Source organism: Nycticebus coucang, chromosome 13 (genome assembly GCF_027406575.1).
Source record: "Nycticebus coucang isolate mNycCou1 chromosome 13, mNycCou1.pri, whole genome shotgun sequence".
In the NCBI taxonomy this organism is placed as follows: domain Eukaryota; kingdom Metazoa; phylum Chordata; class Mammalia; order Primates; family Lorisidae; genus Nycticebus; species Nycticebus coucang.
In genome coordinates this window covers 88,167,752-88,191,678 of record NC_069792.1, presented here as the reverse complement: position 1 = coordinate 88,191,678, position 23,927 = coordinate 88,167,752, and positions in this window count along the sequence as shown.

The window sequence follows — 23,927 nt, the reverse complement described above, 5'->3', positions numbered from 1 at the left end:
ATCATATAAGCACCAGGGATGAGGAATTGGGGGAAGTTGAAGAGACATAAAGCTGGTTTGGAAATGAAGGGATGTTGGGAAAATTAAGGGAAGAGATGCCTAGGAAAGATGGGTGGAAGATGAGGCCTATGAAGAACCTGAGGAACTGAAGCTGCTGTGAGGGTGGGGCCATGGGCCATGCTGCAGCAGAGTAAACCAGTGCACAGCAGGGAAGCAAGCAGATCACTCAGGAGACACGGTGGTTGAATATGTGTCCTCATCATAGTCTGTTCTGTAGGATTTCTACCTGAGATTGGACTTTGAGAACAGGAATGCCCATCAGAAAGTGGTAAGGACAGCCAATGTGTCAAACATGTCCCAACTAAAATTGTTTTATGGCAGGGAAATATTCTATAATTAGAATAATATATATTCTAATAATATATTAGCATGCAATACATAAAAAATACATATATAATGATGTATTTCATGCTACCATACATATAGTGTGCATATATAAAATATCTATATCTATAACTATCTATCTATACACCATGGCACCATGGTTTGGAAAATATTTCTTTAAAATATTTTACAAATACAGAGGGTACCAAAAATGCACCCTTAAAATGTATGTGACTTCAGCAATAGCAAGAGATACAATATACAAGGTAACAAATGTTATCAGTATATATTGAGTATTACAATTATAGTACAGTTTTTCCTTTCTTAAAATGTGTATATATTTTTGGCACCCTCTGTATATGGAATTATTTATAATCAGACTTTTGAATACACTTGATTGTCCTCCTAGATTAATAAATATATCCTGGTGTCCAGGAATTATAATGATCCCATGGGCACAATTGGCTATGTGTGTATGGTATCTGTGAAGTAGGTGGAGGATTGATAATGGTAAAATTATAAACTTGTTGAAGTTCAAACTCAGAACACCTTCTAACATCTGTCAAATGCAAACACTTCCTCCTTTTGATTTTTATTTAGGCCTTTCTCAAAAAACTATAAGTTTCTACTCTAATAATTTTGGCTTAGATAGGTGAAGGTCTGAAATAAATTCTATGGAAACAGTTACATCATAAAATATTCCAAGACCAGCCCTAAAATAGGAAATCTGAGCGACAGCTTGGCACTCCATCTAGCTGGATTCCCACACTGGAAAGCCAAGAACAAAGGAGGATTAAGTGTTCTATGCATTACCGTGGGACTGGGGTTTCATGCTTGGGAGGCCCATGTGAAGTTCTGCCTAAGCAGAGACAGATAGTAGCAGCTTCAAGCTTGACCTGTATAACTTTACGTGGAGTCATTCACAAAGACAGTGGCCATTGCTGATTTTGAGCAATTGTGTCAATAGTGCGAAACAATAAGGAAATGGTTTAAAAAAGAAAAAATAAAAATAAAAAACAAACCTTTTACAACCCTTCTCATTTCTCCTCTCTTTTCTCTCTCTCTTTCCTTCTCCTTAACCTAGGATATAAATTTAAATTTAGGTTCTTTGCAGAATCCCACAAATGACTGCTTGTTAATACAAAACTAACCACTGTGCTTTTGAGAATCCATGATCAGTGCCGGGGTTTGGAAGTGGTAAGATTGTAAAGCTAGAGGGAAGGTCAGAAGTCATCTAATTTAGTCTTTTCACTTTGAAATAAGAAACTCATACAGGCCAGTGAGGTGAAATGATAGGTCCGAGGTCACCCGGCTGGTTAGTAGCAGCGTCAGGCTTAGGTCAAAATTCCCTGCCTCCATCTGTTATAAATCCGTTTGGACAGGCTTTGTGGCAAGCTACCAGCCAAGCTTATTGGAAAGCATTTAAGAATGTTAGACGGTCTGTAGATGTGATTTTAAAGGTTATTTATTTGTTTTACTGAAGATCATGACTTTCTCTCCATCTGTGTTCTTGTTTCAGGGCCAGATTCTGTCCTTTGATGTTCTTTGTGGCATTCTCATTGCCTTTGGCCCGAATCTGAAGCAGAGCTTGACCCAAAGCTACTGGTGCCTTTGTTTACTCTCTGAGGACTTCTTCTTCCCCCAGAAGACTCTGAAAAATCAGTTGTCTTAGAATTACTTTCTATACGAGATGCATCCTGCTGTGTCTCTGTCATAGAATCTTTGCCCTGGAAGAGACCTCTGAGGTCATCAGTCCAACCCCCGACTCAGTTTAGGCATGTTTTCCAAAAATTCCTTGGCATATGGTCACACAGCCTTATGGATGAATGATACCTTGGGGACCAAAGAATGTCTTGATTTCTTTTTGTAGGTAAGAAAGCTGAGATTCAGATGTGTAATAATTCATTCTCGTGCAAATAACAAAGCTAAAACTGCAGTTCATGTTTCTGACCCTGAACCTGTAGCTCTGCTCTATTCAACAACCTCTGATTGAATTCCTCTAACAGTTATTCAATGAATTGTCCATTTATTTGTGAATCATAACTAATTTACTAAGCTCCGATTTTACCATGTACTAATAATTATGGTAAAATTGACATTTTAGCTGGAGGAAAAAATCTACACAATCATTTTTTGGAGGTCATATTGGTTTTCTGATGCTGCTGTTCAAATTATGCCAAACTTAGATTAAGTCAACACATTTATTATCTTACAGTTCTGGAGGTCAGAAGTCTGAAATTAATGTGTCTGGGCTAAAATCAGGGTATAGACAAAGCTGCATTTCTTCTAGAGGCTCTAGGGGAACACCTGTTTTCTCATCTTTTCTAGCATCTACAGGATGCCAGCTTTTCTTGGCTCATGGTGTGGCCCCTTCCTCTGTCTTCAAAATGCATCACTCCAACTCTGCTTCCATCGTTTCTCACTCTTATCTTTTGCCCACCTCTTTCCCTAATAAGAGCCTGGTAATTTCATTTGATCTACCTCATTACTCCAGGATAATCATCTCCCCATGTCAAGATCCCTAATGTAATCATATCTGCAAAATCTCTTTTGCCATGTAAGATAATATATTCATAGGTTCTTTGGAACCTGAATGTCTTTGAAGGGGTATTGTGCTGTCTACCACAGAGATCATAGACAAGATCACAGATGTCATGGACAGATATGAAAAGGGAAGTTTTTGCAGAGAACTGATGCTTGAGCCAAGATGTGAAGGATGTGAAAAGTTCACCAGCAAGGACAGGTGTGATGGAGAATGACAAGTAGAAAGCAGAGCATGTTTAAAGGTGCCCAGGTGTAAGAGGGAACATGGGGCATCTTCAGGGAGTGCCCAGCACTCAGAGTGACTATGCAAGACTATTAACTTTTTATTTTTAAATCTGAACCAGCTGCACACATTAAGCAATGAGGATAAGAGACGCAACAAGATATCCAAACTAACTCAAGGTAATACTGTACAAAATGTATTCACAAAGCTTGAAAGAGGAGTACTGTAATGAGGGAGAGAGGTTTGTGTTATTAAGTCTGTTTTTGAGAGATGAAAATAATTAGAAAGAAATAGGTGGTGTAAACTTCTCAAAATAGATTGTTTGGATAGGAAAGGCCTTGAGATAAAGAATATTTATTTTCAAAAGAATAGAGGTGCTCATCATCTTTAATCATCAGAGAAATGCAAATCAAAACTACTTTGAGATATCATCCAACTCCAGTGAGACTAGCCTATATCACAAAATCCCAAGACCAGAGATGTTGGCGTGAATGTGGAGAAAAGGGAACACTTTTGCACTGCTGGTGGGAATGCAAATTAATACATTCCTTTTGGAAAGAGATATGGAGAACACTTAGAGATCTAAAAATAGATCTGCCATTCAATCCTGTAATCCCCCTACTGGGCATATACCCAGAAGACCAAAAATCACACCATAACAAAGATATTTGTATCAGAATATTTATTGCAGCCCAATTCATAATCACTAAGTCATGGAAAAAGCCCAAGTGCCCATCGATCCACGAATGGATCAATAAATTGTGGTATATGTACACCATGGAATATTATGCAGCCTTAAAGAAAGATGGAGACTTTACCTCTTTCATGTTTACATGGATGGAGCTGGAACATATTCTTCTTAGTAAAGTGTCTCAAGAATGGAAGAAAAACTACCCAATGTACTCACCCTTATTATGAAACTAATGTAGGACCTTCACATGAAAGCTATAACCCAGTTACAACCTAAGAATAGGGAGAAAGGAGAAAGGGAGGGGAGAGAGGGGGGAGGGAGGGTGAAGGAGGGGGATTAATGGGATTACACCTGCGGTGCATCTTACAAGGGTATATGTGAATCCTAGTAAATGTGGAATGTAAAGGTCTTAGCAAAATAACTAAGAAAATGCTACAAAAGCTATGTTAACTAATGTGATGAAAATGTGTCAAACGATCTATGAACCAAGTGTATGGTGCCCCACGATCATACTAATGTACACAGCTATGGTTTAATAAAAATTAAAAAAAAATAAAGAAAAAAAACAGAAGACAAAGACTTAAGACAGTCTTAACAAATTCATCCAATTTTATTGACAAGCAAAAATTTTAAATAAATAATATTAGAAATGAAAAAGCAACTAGAACACTAGAGAAGCAGATTAAATATAAGGTAATATTATTAACAACCCTATCATAATTGGGTTGAAATTTGAAAGCTCCCAGAAATAGACCAATTCCTGCAAAATATGAAAATGACGCTAGAAGAATTAGGCCCACCTGACAAGTTCTATATTTAGCAAAGCAATTGAAGCAGGAATTAAATATCTCCCACAAATAGAATATGGCAGGTGAATGCTATCCAACTTCTTTCAAAAAACCCCAATTTATACAATTTTAGAGAAGCAAAAAAGCAGAAACATTTTCTATCTTCTATTCAAAGAGGCTAATACAACTTTGACTTTGAAAACACAAGAATTGATTAAGAAAGAAAATTTGTGAGTCCTTCTAAGCCATTAACATTAAAATCAAAATGTTAAACACAATAGGACTAAACCAAACCCAACAACACACATGTACAATAATGTATCATGAACCAATTGAGTGTATACAAACACATGAAAGTTTGGATCAGTGTCGGAAAATCATTTAATATAATTTATCAAGTTAAGAGTTTAAAGAATTATCTCATGTTAATGATTTTTTTAAAAGCAATTGCTCAAAGTCACCACATATTTATGATTTTTTACAAATTTTAATAAATTTACGAAAGTAAGTAGCATATTGTTTTGGGTATATCTGTGTATAGTAAAGGCACAATAATTATCCACTCAAACTTTAGAACCAAGGTTAGCTTGAAGAATGAGAGATTAGGGCATGATATTTTGGAAACCTCAGACATACTGCTATTGTTTCATCTTTTTTAAGGTCCATGGTACCTACTTACGTGCTTGTTTCATGATCATTCTTTATACTCTTTTGTTTGTAAAAAAGCTGTTTCAAAAAAAATAAAAGTATTTTTAAAATGAAAAAAAAAAGAATAGAGGGCTGCAGTAAGCATGATCTTTTTCAGGGTTTTCAACTATGTGATATCACAAATAAGACATGTTCATTGTTGCCAACCAAATCTGAGAAATTGCTTGATTTGAATCCATTAGTGGTTCTCAAACTTTATCTTTGAACAACATCTTATTTAAATATTTACTTAGTTTGAATTTTGGTTAGCAGTTTTTTTTTGTTTTTTTTTTAATTTACCACTTTAAAGATGTTACTCCATTCTGGCTTTAATAGCTTCTGACAGTCTTTGTTTATATTTATATAATATGTCTTATTTCTTTTGGATAATTTCTTTACATATATTCGTCTAAAAGGAATTTCTAAATTAAAAATTATTGATGTTGGGGCAGTGCCTGTGGCTCAAAGAAGTAAGGCGCTGGCCTCATATACCAGAGGTAGTGGGTTCAAACCCAGTCCCTGTCAAAAAGTGCAAAAAAAAAAAAAAAAAAAATTACTGATGTTTCTAAGACTTTGGAATGTGATAACAAATTGTTTTTCAATTTGTTTCCTAATAGATATCAACTGCTTTCCTAATACTTTATAAGAATGCCCAACTCATCACATACTTACAGACATTACTTATTTGTGTTAAACAAAAGAACTTAATTAATTTGATAGGTATTCTATTGACTTTTAAAAATTTGCATTAATGTGCATGTAAGTAGTTTGACAACTTAAAATATTTCTATTAGCCAATTTTCTTCCTCTTTTGTAAAATTTCCTTTCATGCCCTTTGCTCATTTATAAGTTGGAATATCAGGTTTTTGGCTTCTCTTTGAGAGTTTGGGTTATAGTATTATATTATTGTCCCCAAATATTGTGAAATCATTCTTTTAAAACTCAGAACAAAATTTCCAATCTGACTGCCCATAACTGCCTTGGGAGCTTTTAAAAATGCATATTCCTGGGCCCTACTAGAGTCAGTCATTCTAGTGCAAAGATCAGGAATCTGCATAAAAAGCCAGAGGATTCTGATATCTCAGCCCATTTAAAGAGAAATCCTGTTTTTGTTTTCCATGTTATAATTGCCCTCCTTGGATATCACATTTAGCTTCTTAGGTTCTGCTGGTGTGGGCTGTGTTGCACACTGGGCGCCTGGAGCACATTTGGCCAGGACTTAAATCCCAACTATGGAACTTGCTAAGCTATAAGACCTAGGGTAACTTGGATATTTCATTTTCCTCATCTTTGAGTGGGGAGAATAATATTATCTATGATTATAATTAATACTTTATTACTAAATCAAAGCTACCAGTTGAGAGACTTTTGTAATGAGAGGAGAAAATACAAAGGAATCTAAACCACTTGCATGGAAGAATTGAAAGGTTAGACTCCAGTCACTTACTCTGTGGAATGCTGACTATGGAAGATATTATGAGAAACATTAACATTATCTTGCCTGTTCTTCACACTGACTCTCAGACAGGTGCTGTGCACATTTTCAAGTGAAGAAACTGACCTAACAGGGTGAATGGAGTTACCATTTACCAACATGAGGAGGACTCGAGGAAGAGCAGATTTGGCCATGAAGATAAGAAGCTCAGTGTTGTACATGATCACTTTTGGATATCTGTTCAACATCAAGTAAAGATAATAAAGAAGAGACAGCTGCATTGATGATTGTGGTCTAACACCATCATCATCAAGTGTTAGTAAATACAATGGGAAAGAATGAACTCTAAGCACATGGTGAGTACAGATGAAAAAGAGAAGAGGACACAAGGTCTGACTTTTGGGCATGGTGTTCAGAGATCAGTAAGATTAAAGACAACTGGCAAAGGAAATTGATATGAATTATAAGGAAGGAAGAAATCCAGGAGAGTAGGGAATCTTGGAAGCCAAGTAAAAAAAGGATACGTATTTGGTAAGTTTTATAAAATGAAAGAATGGTGTATCTTGGCAGAATTCAAATCCATATCTCTTTGACCCAAAAGCCTAAACATTCTTCTCTCCTACGTATACTGTTTTCCAAGGTGTCGACAACTATGTTTTAAAGGGCTCGAAAGTAAATATTTTAGACTGTGTGGGCCAACCAGCAAAATAGAGTCTATCACTTTGGTGCGAATGTAGCTACTTCAAAATGTAAAAATCATTTTTAGTTCAGGAGCCTTATAACAAACAACACAAATGAACAAACAAACAAACAAAAAAATTAGGCTTCTGGCCCATGGATGCAATTTTTTTCCCTCTCCACTAAATTACATAATTCACTTTAATTCTAGAAATATTTGTTACCAAAATGATGATACTATAGCATCATCACCTTAATCAGTTATCTCAGTCTCACGTAAAACACCACAATAACCCATAGGGACTCATTTCACCAGAAGCATAGTTTAACTTTTTTTTCTTATATAAAGGTGGCCTGTATCTAATTCAGCAATTTCATCTCTCTCAAGACACTATTTTTTGTTCCATTTTGCTTAGCTACATAGCTGGTAAGGAAATGGAGCATGAAAGCTGGCACAGAATTTGCATGAGCATGTTTGTCATAGACTGTGGCCCCTAAAGTGAGTTTCTAACCTGACAAGGTGACAAAAGAAAAGGGTATTTCCCTTTACTTTTGTTTTCTTTCTGAATATCAAGAGAGAATCCGCTAAAACCTCAAAAGGCACAGATATTTTCCCCGAGGTCATAGCAAAGGGTGTCATTATGATTCATTCCTCCAGAGAATGAACTTTGCCCACAGAAGCACTGTTTTTAGAAAGATAACGTTTAAATTTGGTGCTATTGAGTTCTCTTTTTCTTAACTTTCTACTAAAAATCAGATCAATGATTGAAAGTCTCTTATTGCATTTCCTCTCCTTTTCCATAGTGCCTTCTGTTTAGACTCTCCATATCCCGTTCTCAATCCCCTAAAATCCTAGAACCATGGATATATTAACAGACGAAGCTTCCAAGATCCTTGGGTCATTTTTGTTACCTCAATGCCACTCTCCTCTAAACTGTTCCACAAGGACAAATAGACTCATTGAGAAAACAGCAACAGCACACATTTCTCATTCACCTCTCAGAACACGTGTATTTGCAGATATTTCCAATCAATCATGAAGTCATTACTACTAGAAATTCTCCCAAAGGTCAACCCCTATTCTTGGAATTGCTTCTACTTAGAAAAACAGTTCAATTGTTATAACCAATAACCTTAGTTGAGTGCCCTCTATAGACAGAAGGTAATCAAAGTGTGTTAAACTACTGGATTCAGAACATAGCCTCCTTCCATCCACTTCAGTCTTGGGGCTTTCTGAAGCTGTATTTTATTTATCCTTGCCCTGACATTGAGAAGGAGGTGTTCTTTCTCCCTTACCTCTCCTGCAGTTTGCTGGGTATACTGGATACTGTGCAAAACTTATACATGATAAGTCCTATTATCTTTGAGAAAACCCATCCTTTCTTTCTGAATTTGGAATGCTTCTTTTGCCCAAAATCTCTATGTTCAATTCAAGGGAAGTTTGTTATTTATTCTGAAGACTTTGTGACTTATGTAAAATGTTTTATAAACTATAAGATCTATAAATCTTTAATTTTTCTTCCTCTGGACCCAGAATAATGACTGGCATAACTTAGATAATCAGTGACTGTATCTTACAGTACACTAAGGAAATGGTTTATTAATGTTATCTGGTTGAAAGATTTGAATGGTGCAAGCTCATAGTGGCCTGGTGGCAGACATAGGGGAAGAGGGGAGACTTAGCAGGGTAGTAGTGTTAAAGTCTCAAAGTGCCTCTCCCCTGCCTGTTCAAGCTTCCAGAGTAGGAGCCAAGCACACCATCTAAGAATCCATCCTTTTCTTTGCTGAGCAAGTGGTCTTAGCAGAGCAGGGAGGGTGTACCATATCTGCTATCTGTTTTGAGCTGAGAGCAGTGCTAATAGTTGAGAAAGCACCAGAATAAAAATTCCAGTGATGGGCAGCACCTGTGACTCAAAGGAGCAGGGCGCTGGCCCCACATGCCAGAGGTGGTGGGTTCAAACCCAGCCCTGGCCAAAAACTGCAAAAAAAAAAAAGAAAAAATAATTCCAGTGACATGAAAAAATGATTTATCTCAACACTCTCAAAGTATCATAGTCACTCTCTAGCAATAAGCTCCAACCAAAAGGAAATTATTGAAATGAAAGTTATGGAATTCAGGTTAAGGATGGCAAGTAAGATGAATGGCATTGAGGAGATGATAGGAAACCATTTCAAAGACATCAGAACATAAATTAAGGACATGAACAAAAAGTTTACTGAAGAGATAGATAATGTTACAAAGGAAATAACAACTTAAAGAAATGAGGAGTTATTTAGGAAACTGGAAAATACATCAGAAAGCTTTGACAACAGACTGAACCAAACAGAGGAAAGAATTTCAGAGCTTGAAGACAAGCATTTTGAAGCAACTCAGTCAGTTAAAAAATGCAGAAAAAAAGAACAAAGAAGAATAAATAGTCACTGAGGGAAATAAGAGATTATGCAAAGTAAACTAATATAAGAATTATAGATATCTCTGAAAGAAAAAGCAATAAGCATGAAATACCCATTTGAGAGACTAATAGGGAAAATTTTTCTTGATATCACTGAAAGTTTAGCTATACACGTACAAGAGTCCTTAAATACTTGGGAGATTTATAGCAAATAGGATATCCCCAAGACATAGTCATCAGCCTGATTAAAGTCAAAGTGAAGGAGAAAATCCTACAAGCTGCAAGATGAAAGCAATAAGTTAATTACAAAGAAAAAGCCATCAGACTAACAGCAGAACTCTTGGCAGAGAACTTTCATGTGAGAAGGGGTTGGGAGTCCCATTTTTAGTCTGCTTGAAAAGAATAACTGCCAGCCAAGAATTTTGTATTCTGCAAAACTAAATTTCATAAATGAAAGAGAAATAGTCTTTACCAGACCCCCATTGCCCCCCCAAAAAAAACCCTAAAAAAAATGTCACCACTAGACTTGTCCTTTGGGAAATGTTTGAAAGTATTTCACATATGGAAAAGAACAGTTGAAATCTACCAATATAAAAAAATGTCCCAAAGTGAAAACTCATAGCCTTCATAAAATAGTAGCACAAGGGAGAAAACAAAGCAACTAGTTTTCATTCATCATGATGAACACAGTAGCATCCCACATATCAGTACTAACAGTCTAATGGTCTTTTTAAAGTTATAGATACGCTGAATGGATGAAAAAACACACCACAACTAACTTCTGTCCCCAAGAAAACCCTCTAACTCAGAAGGATACTCATAGACTCAAAATGAATGGAAGGAAAAAAGTATTCCATGTAAATGGAAACCAAAAATGAGCAGGTGTTCTCATTTCAGAAAAAATAGACTTTAAATTGACATTGGTTAAAAAAAAAAAGCAATGATGGTTATTATATAATGATAAAGGGAGCAATTAAGCAAGAAGACATAACAATACTAAATATATATGCACCTAACACAGGAACTCCCAGATTTGTTTAAAAAAATAAAATTCCACCACACCTAAGTGAAGTAAACAGTGACACCATAACTGCTGTGGAATTTTACACTCTGCTGACAGAACTGGACAGATCATTAAGGGAGAAGATCAATAAGGAAACACTAGATTTAAATAGGATGTTAGAACAAAAGGGTCTAACAGACATCTGCAGAACATTCTAAACCCAAACTGCAAACTATGCATTCTTCTCATCCCCATCAACATGGGACATTGTTTAAGACAGATCACGTTTGCCCACAAACCAAGTCTCACCAAATTCAGAAACATAGACATTATCTCATGTGTCTTCTCAAATCACAGTGGCATAAAACTAGAAATCAACTGCAAGAAGAATCTTAACTATATGCAAAGTCATGAAAATTAAACAACCTGCTGCTAACTGATCCTTGGGTCAATGACAAAATTAAGATGGAAATCAAAAGATTTTTCAAATAGGATGATAATCATGACATAAGCATCCCATATCTATGGGATATAACAAAAGTAGTATTATGATGGCAATTCATAGTCTTAAATGCGTACATCAAATGAAGAAATATCAGGAATTAACAACCTAATGTCACACCTCAAGGAACTAGAAAAAGAGCACACCAAACCCAAAGCTAGCAGAAGAAAAGAAATAACAATGCTTAGAACTAACTGAAATGGAACCCCCCAAAAATACAAAGGATCCACAAAACAAAAAGTTATTTCTTTAAAAAGATAAACGAAAATCTATAGATATTTAGCTAGATTATCCAGAAATAGAAGGAAAAAGACCCAAATAAACTCAATAGGAAATGAAAAATTAGACATTAAAACTGATACCACAAAAAAAAAAAAGATCCGTGAATACTACAAAAAATCTCTATGCACACAAACTAGAAAACATGGAGGAAATACATAAATGTTTTTGAAAGCACAATCCCCCATTCCTAAAGCAGGAAGAACTAGAAATCCTGAACAGATCAATCATGAGAAGCAAGAAGGAAATAGTAATAAGAAGTCTACCATTATCACCACCACCCCGACCAGAGAGATTCACAGCTGAATTTTACCAGACCTACAAAGAACTGGTACTTGTTCCACAGAAATTATTCCATAACATCCTTACCTCATTCTATTGAGTCAGTATCACTTTGATACCAAAGCCAGGAAAGGACATAACACAAAAAGAAAACTATAGACCAATATCCGTTAGGGGCGTAGATGCAAAAATCCTCAATAGACACTAGCAAATCAAATTCAACAGTACATCAAAATGATAATTCCCTGTGGTCAAGTGGATTTTATCCCATGGATGCCAGGATTGTTTAACACATGCATATCAAAATTGTGATTCATTACATAAAGAGAAGTAAAAACAAAGACCACATGATTATCTCAATAGACGAAGAAAAAGCATTTGATAAAATCCAATACACCTTCTTGCTAAAAACTCTCAACAAACTAGACATAGATGAAACATACCTCATAAACATATAAACAACATATGACAAACCTATTCATAATGAATAGAGAAAAGTGAAAGCATTCCCCCTAAATCTGGGACAAGACAAGAATGCTATTGTTACCACTTCTATTCAACATAGCCCTGAAGGTCCCACCCAGAGCAATCAGGCAAGAGAAAGAGACAAAGGCATCCAGATCAGAAAAGAGGATTCCAAACTGTCCCTATTCAATGATGATATGCTTTTTGTATCTAAAGTACCCTAAAAACTTCACCAAAAGACTCCTAGAATTGATCAATTCAATGAAGTCTCGTGTGACAAAAATCAATGTGCAAAAGTCAGAAGCATTTTTCTATTCTAATAACAATCAAGCTGAGTGTTAAATCAAGGACTTAATACACCACTTATAATAGCTACAAGGAAAATAAAATACCTAGGAATATACTTAACCAAGGTGGTAAAAGATTCCACAAGGGGAACTAGAAAATACTGATGAAAAAGTTATAGATGACACAAACAGATAATAATAATAAAACCTATGCTCATGGATTGGTAGAATCAACACTGTTAAAGTGTTCATATGCTCAAACTGATTCACAGATTAAATGTAATCTCCATCAAAACACCAATGTCACATTTCCAGGACCTAGAAAAAATAATTCTGTATTTCATTTGGAACTACAAAAGAGTTAAAGTAGTAGTTCCATTTATTCTTAAGCAAAAAGGATGAATCTGGAGGCATCACACTACCTGACTTCAAATTTTACTACAAGTCTATAGGAACCAAAATAGCATGGTACTGGTACAAAAGTAGGTACATGAACAAATGGAACAGAATAGAGAACTCAGAAATAAAATCATCTACCTACAACTAACTGATCTTTGACAAAGCATACAACAATATACACTGAGGAAAGGAAGTCCTATTCAATGAATGGTGCTGGAAAAACTGGATAGCTACATGCAAAAGAATGAAACAGCATATCTCTCACCATATACAAAAATTAATTCAATATAATAAAAGACTTAAATGTAAGACATAAAACCATAAAAATTCTAGAACATAGGAAAAACTCTTGTAGCTATCAGTCTAGCCAATTAATTTATGACTAAGACCTCAAAAGTAAAAAGAACAAAAAATAAATAAATGGTGCTTAATTAAAAACCTTCTACACAGTGAAAGGAGTAAACCAGTAGAGTAAATAGATAACCTACAGAATGAGAGAAAACTTTTGCAAACTATACATCTAACAAAGGACTAATATTTAGAATCTACAGAGAATTTGAATAACTCAGCAAGAAAAACAAACAAAAAAAACAAAACCTTATTAAAGTGTGGGCAAAAGACCTGAACAGAAGTTTTTCAAAAAACTATAGACAAATGGCCAACAAACATATGAAAAAATTCTCAACACCCCTAATCATCCCTGAAATGCACATCCACGAGACACCTCCTTACCCCTGTCAGAATTGCCATTTTGAAAGTCAAAAGCAATAGATGCTGGCACAGATGCAGAGAGATAGGAATGCTTACACACAGTTGGTGGGACTGCAAATTAGTACAATCTCTTTGGAAATCAGTATGGAGATTCTTTGAATAAATAAAAGTAGATTTAAGTTTGATCCAGTAATCCTACTACTCCATATCCACCCAAAGGAAAAGAAGTCCTTTTATCAAAATGACACCTGCACTTGAACTTGAGTGTTTCCTGTAGCACAATTTATAATCACAAAAATGTGGAATCCACCTAAGTGCCCATCAATTCATGAATGCAAAAATAATATGTGGTACCCACACACACACGCAAAACATACACACATACATACAGTATACATGCATATATCATGGAATGCTACTCAGCCATAAAAAGGAATAAAATAATGTCTTTTGCATCAACTTGGATGGAACTGGAGACCATTATCCTAACTGAAGTAACTCAAGAGTAGAAAAAAAAACTGCACATGTACTCTTTAATAATTGGAACCCAAAACAATGTGTACATTGGAATACAAAGAGATATAAAGGACATTGCAAACCAAGAAGGCAGAGGGTGAGAGGAGGTGTGGGTTCAAAGCTTACCTATTAAACACTTTTTGTGATGGACACACTAAAAGCTTTGACTTAAGCATTAAAAAAAATTATCCATGTTACAAACTATTTTGAAATCATTTTTTGTTCTTTTTTTTTTTGAGACAGAGTCTCACTTTGTCACCCTCAGTAGAATGCCATGGCATCATAGCTCAAAGCAACCTCAAACTCTTAGACTCAAGTGATTCTCTTGCCTCAGCACCCTGAGTAGCTGGGACTACAGACACCCGCCATAACAACACCTGGTTATTTTTAGAGACGTGGTCTTGCTCTGACTCAGGCTGGTCTCGAACCCAAGAGCTTAGGCAATCCACCGGCCTCAGCCTCCCAGGGTGCTAGGATTATAGGCATGAGCCACCATGCCCGGCCCATTGAAATCACTTTTTTTTTTTTTTAAAGAAAAAGATTTGAAAGGGGTAAGAAATGTATGAAAAAGCCAATTTAATGACCTGGGTAATAGATGTGATCCCCCTGTGGGCTAAAAATAAATGTTTGTTAACCCAGTGAATTATATCCATGGAACTAGCACCATGGCTGTGGGAATACAACAGAAAGGGATACCTCTGGGAAATGGAGCAGAGAAAGAAATGTCATGCAGGGAGCTAACCTGGGCGGAAGAAGGAGTCAAAGTGAACTCCAGGTTCTTGATCTGGAGTCTGGCAGGGAAAGAGTTTGTTAAACAGAAAGCCACTAGGGAGCCAAGTGACAGTTCCAGGCTTGCTGCCCTCTCTTCTGTGACGCTGGCAAGACACTCAATCCTCTTGGCCTCAGCTTTGTCATCTGCAAAATAGATACAATACTTTGCACTGAGCTGTGGAGAGAAGAACTTTTTGTGTTTTGTACATTAATAACTCCCTTTGGTGCACAGGGACTGACAAATACGGAAATTCCTAGCAAATAGGCACATTGCTCGAGGTAAGATAATTTTACTGGCAGGAGAGAGTCATTTCCAGGACTCTGAAATCACAGAGCATTGGTAAGTCGTGCCCTGACGGGACCCTAGGGCTGGTAAAGTGCACACAAATGTGCTTGTAATCTTTACAGAGACTCATGTCACTTTAAAGGGTTAACAGGAAACCAGATGTCACCTCTCAGCCTTCCTGATCTCTTCCAGCTGGAAGTCATCTTGCTTTACTCTGAGCACCCACACTCCCCACCCCCTCCTTGGTGTGTACTTTTCTGGTAGCACATTGCCCCCTCTGCCTCAGGCTTTGGATGTTAATTCTCTGGCTTACCCCACCACTCCCCAAGGTAAACAATTTGGAGGCAGCAGGCATGGCTGGGGCACCACTATATTCTGCAGACTTCCGCCAACATGGCTTGCAATAGTAGAAGTTCATCGCACGCTTGTTGACTAGCAGGGCAGATGGATGGACTGATTTGGGATTCTTCAGCAGCATTTTGCCAGGAGTCCCTGTGTCCAGTTTTGACTCCCTCAGAGCTGCCATCTGAGAATTTCAGCTCATGCTTGTCTTCCCCATTTCCGAGTTGTGGCCTTGGATCTCTGCCCACATTATCCTAGCTTCCTGCTCTTGTGATGTGTCAGCTTGTGCCTCATGCTTCCTCACATGTCCTGGGTGCCTCTGTGACCTTGCCCACTCTCCTCTTCCGGGAATGTACTTTTCCTGTCTCCTCTCACCTGGATCAGGTATAATGTCCCTCCCCTGTGTCCCCGCCGCATGCCATGAATCTACACTGCCACTTCAGTCTCCATGGAGGTCATGGTGGCAGGCTGGCCTTCTTTCAGGGCACTCACATTTACCATTTCTACTGCTGAGAATGCTTGCCCTCTGGTTTCATTTCCCCAGCCCATTCTCACCCTTTAAGTCCCATTTGAAATGTTATTTCATCAGAAAAGCCATTCTTGAAACTCCAGCCTATACTTGAAACCCTTGACCTATGTCTTCATAGTCCTTTTCCAAGGCCCTTATTCCAATACAATTACGTGACTCATGGTGAGATTATTTTTAGCATCTGCTATCCTTTTGACAGACCACTTCATAAGAGCAAGAAGTCTGTCTGATAGACCCAGTGATCTCTCTGGCTTGGTCCATCCTAGATCAGTGTCTGGTGAATAAATAGAGTTGACTTCATGCTCCTTACTTAAAATAATCAGGTTAGAGATGGATCAGTTAACAAAAAGCACTAAGGCAGAAACCAACCTCACCACTGGTTAGCGGCACACAAGATGGAGGTGTGTGTATGTTTTTTCACTGAGAACAGTACTTTGTCCATCCAAAAGAAATGATAAACACAAATGAAGAGGAAGGTTTTCTCAGTGAAAGTGGAAATATTTGTTTGTCTAATTAAGAGAAAGTCATTTGTCCCCACTTCCTCCCCAAACAACAAAAGAGCCCCTGGAGTCTGTTGAGAGCAGGCCTGCAGCCCGTCCAGCTCTGGAGGCCGGCGATTCTCTAACAGACAATTAGGTTAAAAGACTGGGGTTGGTCACATGGTTTCAGACAATGGCCCTATATTTAGGAGTTTTGCTCCAAATACAATCAGATTCTAAAGGCCTTTGAGAGTTTATTTATTTATGAAAATGAGGACCTAGCGCCTTCTGAAATAAGCACTTCAGCACACCAGCCTTTGTGCACTGGGTCAGATTTACTCTGAAAAATAACAACGAAGCTTCTTGACCCAGGAAAGTCACAGCCTGAAATGCTTATTTTTGAAGCAGCATTTATTTTCTGCTGGTTAAGAACATGCTCCCCTTAGGAATAACCTTCTGGCTGCCCCAGAACTGCTGATACGGGGATTGTGTAATGGCCGTCCCTATCCCTGCACGCTTCTCACAGCAGGGAAGCGTCCAGCCAGCCGCTTCCTATTCCTCCCTGTCTTCTTGCTCTATGCTGAGAATTGAAAAAATTACTCCTGAGATGAGAGGAACAGAATATACAGAGGACCTGTCCAGTCTGTATCTGAAACAGAACAACAAAAAGATACAGAGAAGACATTTTTTCCCCAACCCCTTCCTTCCTGCCCCAGTTTATGTTTGCTGAGGGCTCTAGTCAGCTCTGTTATTTCCTGGGCTGCTTGCAGAAACAGGAGAGAGAAAGGGGAGCTCAACACTTGTTTCCACGTTTGCTTTTTTAAGCAAGGACAGGTAAGAGGGGCCCATTCACAAGAGCACTGCTCAGACAAAACAGCAAGCGGTGGCTGAGCAGAAAGAAAGGAAACCTTAGAACACTCCAGTCCTCATGATCCTGTTATCTGCCCTTCTGATCAGAACGTGACTACTGACTGATTTTGAGGAAAGTTCCAACACCTCTGGCTATTTGCATGCTTCCCTTTTCTCACGGAGTCTGCTCAAGTGTGTCTGGTCATATGGCTGCTGAGTTACGCTGGGCTCAGTTCCTCTTTCTCAGGTGGAGAATTTCGAGCACTTGAGAATTCATATGTGCTCTGATGAGTAGTTGCCACCACCTTTTAACCCTGAGCTGAGAACCGTACATGTGTTTGGCTGGGATTGGGGCTGTTTAAAGAGTAAGGTACAGTTTTACTTTCATTCTATTTATGTACATATTTTCCAAATAGCACAGGGCAAGTCAGAAGATTGGGCCCCAAATCTGTGCACCTTGGGCAGCTTGTGACTTCACCTTTTCCAGTTTCCCACCTCCATTTTCCCAGCTGCAAAACGGACTAAGGGTCTCTCCCTCACTATTTTGTGGGGTTGACGTAGGAATCCAATGAGGTGATAGGTACATGGAGGCCTTTTGTAAACTCTGTGTGTCTCTGTCAGGTAGGCTGTTAGGACAAGGGCCTGACCAGCTGGGTAACCCAGGCTCTCATCTTCTGTGGAGCACTATGAAAAAATGATGCCCTGGTATCATCTCAAAAGTTGAGGGTAGGACCTGTTATGGGGATTTTTTTTTTTTTAAAGTTGCTTGGATGGTTTTAGTGTGCGGTCAGATTTGGGAACTGCTAGTAAATAAAATAGTTGTGGATCTCGAGAGAAATGAGAGCCCGTGGCTTTAGGGCATAGGAAGGAAAAGCCTGGAAGGATAATAGTGTAGGAATTTGAGATGTAGAAGAGTTCCTTGTCAAGGGGAGAGCACAAAGGGGGCAGAATGAAGAAAAGTGAAGAAAGGGAGGGAGGAAGGGTGGGTGAGCTCCTCAAGTAGGGTAGCCCACAGACTGGAAGGCTACCCCTCTTCCAGGAAGCCTGGTGACACCTCATGTCTCTTCATATTTCCGCTTTCTGTCTCTGCAGTGCCACAGTGTTTTATAATTTCTGAGTGTGTATCTGCCTCCCCTATTAGACTGGGAATTCTTTGAGGGCACAGGTTGTTCCTTTCACTACTGAATCCTCACACCTAGCCAGGAGCCCAGCACGAACCAAGAGCTTAATACATGATGTCCCCTGACAGGGATAGGGCATCTAGTAAGGATGTACTTGCTGGAATGTTTGAGACATCCATTACTCTGACTCTTTGCATTTCAAGATGCCCCCCACCCCTGACTGTGTAATATTTGAGGGCTCTAGGAATTCAAGTATTTGAGCAGCACTGTGTCTAGAAAAAGAATTAGGTTCAGTGAGTCACCAGCCTCAAATAATTAGAACACATTAATTTAGGTCACTGCTTCTCAAACTTTCATGTGCATACTAAGTTACTTGGGGACCTTGTTAAAATGCACATTCTAACTTGGCAGGTCTGGGGTCTGCCTGGGATGCTGCACTTGTAACAAGCTCCCAGGTGGCGTCAATGTGACCAGTCAGGACATCACCTGAGCCACATGGGTCCCTGGAACTTACTCGCAGGTGAGACTTATGCTGCTCCATCTGACCCTCACTGGGAGTGACCCATGGTTAGATTATGTCCAGATCAGCATGCTTCAGCCTTTTTATCTCACGGCACAGTTGAACCTGTAGTTACACTTCTGTAGCACATTTAAATTCTGTTGATTAACAAAAAAGAGAGTAAAAAGAGACTATACTTACTGTGCTTTAACTTCTTTTGAAAATAATTTTAATGATCTTTAAAAATTTCCACAGCAGGGCGGCGCTTGTGGCTCAGTGAGTAGGGCGCCAGCCCCATATGCCGAGGATGGCGGGTTCAAACCCAGCCCCGGCCAAACTGCAACCAAAAAATAGCTGGGCGTTGTGGCGGGCGCCTGTAGTCCCAGCTGCTCGGGAGGCTGAGGCAAGAGAATCGCGTAAGCCCAAGAGTTAAGAGGTTGCTGTGAGCCGTGTGACGCCACGGCACTCTACCCGAGGGCGGTACAGTGAGACTCTGTCTCTACAAAAAAAAAAAAAAATTCCACAGCATACCTAAGATCCTCTCATAGCACACAGGTTGAAAATCACTTGTTTAGATGATGCCAAAAAGATCTACTGAAAAATTCTGACCCTAAACCCCAAAATAATAATTTTTTTTCCATTCTTGTCAGGGATACTTTGTTATCTAGAAATATAGTATTTAGGTCAACCAAATCTGAGCTCAAATCCTGTTCCTGACACTTTCTAATTCGCCTGATTTTAGGCAAGTTACTTTACACTCCTTAGCCTCAGTGTATTTATCTGTAAAATGGTATCATAAAATCTACCTTAAGAAGGATGACTTATAGGACATGAGGATCCATATGAAGATGTCCCAGAAAAATAGATGACCAAAAAAATAAAAGAAAAGAAAATTGAGGATGTAGATGAAAACAGTTACTGCACATCAGCTGCTCAGTATCGGCTGGTTCTCTTGTTACTGACTCAGCAACACAGGAAGTGAAGAGGTTTCAGGAACTAGAGGTTTCTTTTTCTCTTCACATCAAGAAAGGAAAGTTAAGCTTTGTAGGAAATTCAGTACCTTTCACTTCCTTTCTTTAAGGGCCATAAACCCCCCAGGTGTGATCTAGTAAAGGACGAGTGGGAAGGAAAGAGTAAAAGTGAAAAGTTCTCAGAGGGAGCTGACTCACAGCTCCTCAGGGAGAAGCAACCATCCCACCAGACTGTGTGATAAAGATGGCAGGGATGGGCTGGGGGAAAGGGTAAGAAAAGAGGAAGACATGGGGCCTTCCCTACTGCTTACCGCCTCACAATACAAGCCTTCTCCCTCTAGTACTACATTTTCAGTACTGAACCTTGACTCCTGCTGTATTTTCCTTTAGACACATTCTATTTATACAATTAAGATGAAAGAATCAAGACAACTTTATAATTTGGGGCTTCTGAAATGTCAGATATGAATGCAGGTATTATATTAATCTTTGCCATAGCACCATAGGAACCTCCATGGTCATTTCTCAGGTATCTAAAGAACAACTTCTAAAGGTCATTCCTGGGGTGACTTTTCCATCAGAATTGGTGTAATTAGCTTTTGTCAATCTTCCACCACCCTCTTTGCACAGGACCTGTCTTTGAATTTATGGGCACCCATACACTCAAGCTGACTGAGACTGCTCAAACGACATATTTGGGGACCCTCAGTCAACAACGCAGCTCAGGTGTGTGCACGTTCTATATTTAGCTCTCCCATACTCTACATTTGCTAATCCTAGGTAGGAATTAAGAACGCAATTTGATTCAAGATGTAATCCTGTGACCATCTGCTTGATTTCTTACTCCCAGAAGGAATTAGCATTTTAAAAGAGAAGCTTCTTAAAGTAAATGAGTCTTTAATTTTGTGAGTTAAAACAATGACTGCTCATTATACATATTGGGGGGAATTTAAAAACATGGAAATGTGCAAGCCTAAAAGGTTTGAATGTTGAAGACCTCTAGTAGGCTTTGAGCATCTATAGTTTAGAAAACTTTCCTGGTGATTCTGATGTACAGTTAGTGCTGTAAACTCTGGGGGATTATGTAGAAGTATGAGAATGATTTTTTTCTTTGTCTAGTATTGACTTAAGCTTCCATCAGTTATCCATTGCAGTATAGTAAAATAGCCTAAAACTTAAGGAATAGAATGACAACAATTAATACTTCTCATGATTCTTTAGGTTACTTGGGCTCAGCAGGGTGCCTCTTCTTCTCCACATGCCAGTATCAGCTGGGTCACTCTTTGGCTCTATCCAGTTGGTGTCCGGGGTGGGCCAGAATGTTGGAGAAGCCTTCACTCACATGTACAGTGCCTCATTCTCTTCTGATTTGCCTCTTCACCTAGCTAGTTTGTTTGCTCATAGCATGGTAGTCTCAGGATAATCAGATTTTGTATAGGATGGCTACCTTTAAAAATGAAAGCAGGAACTGCTGTTTTTTTTTTTTTTTTTTTCCGAAGCAGAGACTCACTCTGTCAACCTGGGTAGAGTATCATGGCATCAGTAACCTCAAACTCCTGGGCTCAAGCAATCCTCTTGCCTCAGCCTCCCTAGTAGCTGGGACCACAGGCACCTGCCATAACACCAGATAAATTTTCTATTTTTTGTAGAGATAGGGTCTCGCTCTTGCTTGGGCTGGTCTCAAACTCCTGAGCTCAGGCAATCCACTTGCCTCAGCCTCCCATAGCACTAGGATTATAGGTGTGAGCCACTGTGCCCAGCCAGCATGCTTCTTAAAGGCTCACTAGAAATGGCATAGCTTTACTTCTACCATATTTCACTTATCAAAGCAAGTCAAAATGCCACCACTGGTTTAAGAAAATAATAAGTATATGCATTTCAGTGGGCAGGCCACAATGTGCATATAGGGCGGGAAGAAATTGTCATCTTTGAAGACTATTTACTGAGGCGGAGCAAGATGGCAGCCGAGTAACAGCTTCCTTGCATCTGGGCACCATGAGTCTGGGGAGATAGGACTCCAGGCATCTCTGGCTGGTGGGATCTGCCTATCATCACCCCTGCGAGGATACAGGGAGTCAGCGAGACACTTCTGGACCCCAAGAGGAGGACTAAAACAGTGGAAAACCGGCAAGTGGTCGCGTGTGTTCAATCTGTCTAAACCCGCCCGCAATTTCCACAGGCATGAGAACTTAAAGAGCAAGAGGAAGTGAAAGAAAAATTAGGGCAAGGAAACAGATAAAAGAAATCACTCATGAGGAAGGATCAGCAGAAAACTCCAGGCAACATGAAGAACCAGTTCAGAACAACCCCGCCAAGGGACCATGAGGTAGCTACTGCAGATGATTCCACCTATAAAGAAATGTTAGAAATGACAGAAAGGGAATTTAGAATACACCTGTTGAAAACAAATGAAAGAAATGATGGAAACAATGAAGGAAACTGCTAATAAAGTGGAAAATAACCAAAAGGAAATCCAAAAACAGAATCAAATAAGAGATGAACGACATGAAGAATATAAAAAGGATATAGCAGAGCTGAAGGAACTGAAACAGTCAATTAGGGAACTTAAAGATGCAATGGAAAGTATCAGCAACAGGTTAGACCATGCAGAAGAAAGAATTTCAGAGGTAGAAGACAAAGTTCTTGAGATAACTCAGATAGTAAAAGAGGCAGAAAAGAAGAGAGAGAAAGCAGAACGTTCACTGTTAGAATTATGGGACTTTATGAAGCGTTCCAACATACGAGTTATAGGAATTCCAGAAGAGGAAGAAGAATGCCCCAGAGGAATGGAAGCCATACTAGAGAATATTATAAAAGAAAATTTCCCAAATATCACCAAAGATTCTGACACACTGCTTTCACAGGGCTACCGGACCCCAGGTCGCCTCAATTCTAACCGAGCTGCTCCAAGACACATTGTGATGAACCTGTCCAAAGTCAAGACAAAAGGAAAGATTCTGCAAGCTGCCAGGAGTAAGCGCCAGTTGACCTACAGGGGCAAATCCATCAGAGTGACCGCAGACTTCTCTAATGAAACTTTCCAAGCAAGAAGGCAATGGTCATCTACCTTTAATCTACTTAAACAGAGCAATTTCCAGCCCAGAATTCTGTATCCTGCTAAGCTAAGCTTCAAAATTGACAGAGAAATGAAATCATTTACGGACATACAAACATTGAGGAAATTCGCCACAACAAGACCAGCTCTACAGGAAATACTTCAACCTGTTCTGCACACTGACCACCACAATGGATCAGCAGCAAAGTAAGAACTCAGAAATTAAAGGTCAGAACCTAACCTCCACACTGATGCAAAAGATAAAACTAAGCAATGGACTCTCACAAAATAAGATGAATAGAATACTACCACACTTATCAATTATCTCCATAAATGTTAATGGCTTGAATTCCCCACTGAAGAGACATAGATTGGCTGACTGGATTAAAAAACACAAGCCATCCATTTGCTGTCTGCAAGAAACACACCTGGCTTCAAAAGACAATTTCAAGCTCCGAGTCAAGGGTTGGAAGACAATTTTTCAGGCAAATGGAATTCAGAAGAAAAGAGGAGTTGCAATCTTATTTTCAGACACATGTGGATTTAAAGCAACTAAAGTCAAAAACGACAAAGATGGTCACTTTATATTGGTCAAGGGAAAAATACAACAAGAAAACATTTCAATTCTAAATATTTATGCACCCAATTTAAATGTTCCCAGATTCTTGAAACAGACCTTACTCAGTCTGAGCAATATGATATCTGATAATACCATAATAACAGGGGAACTTAACACTCCTCTTACAGAGCTGGACAGA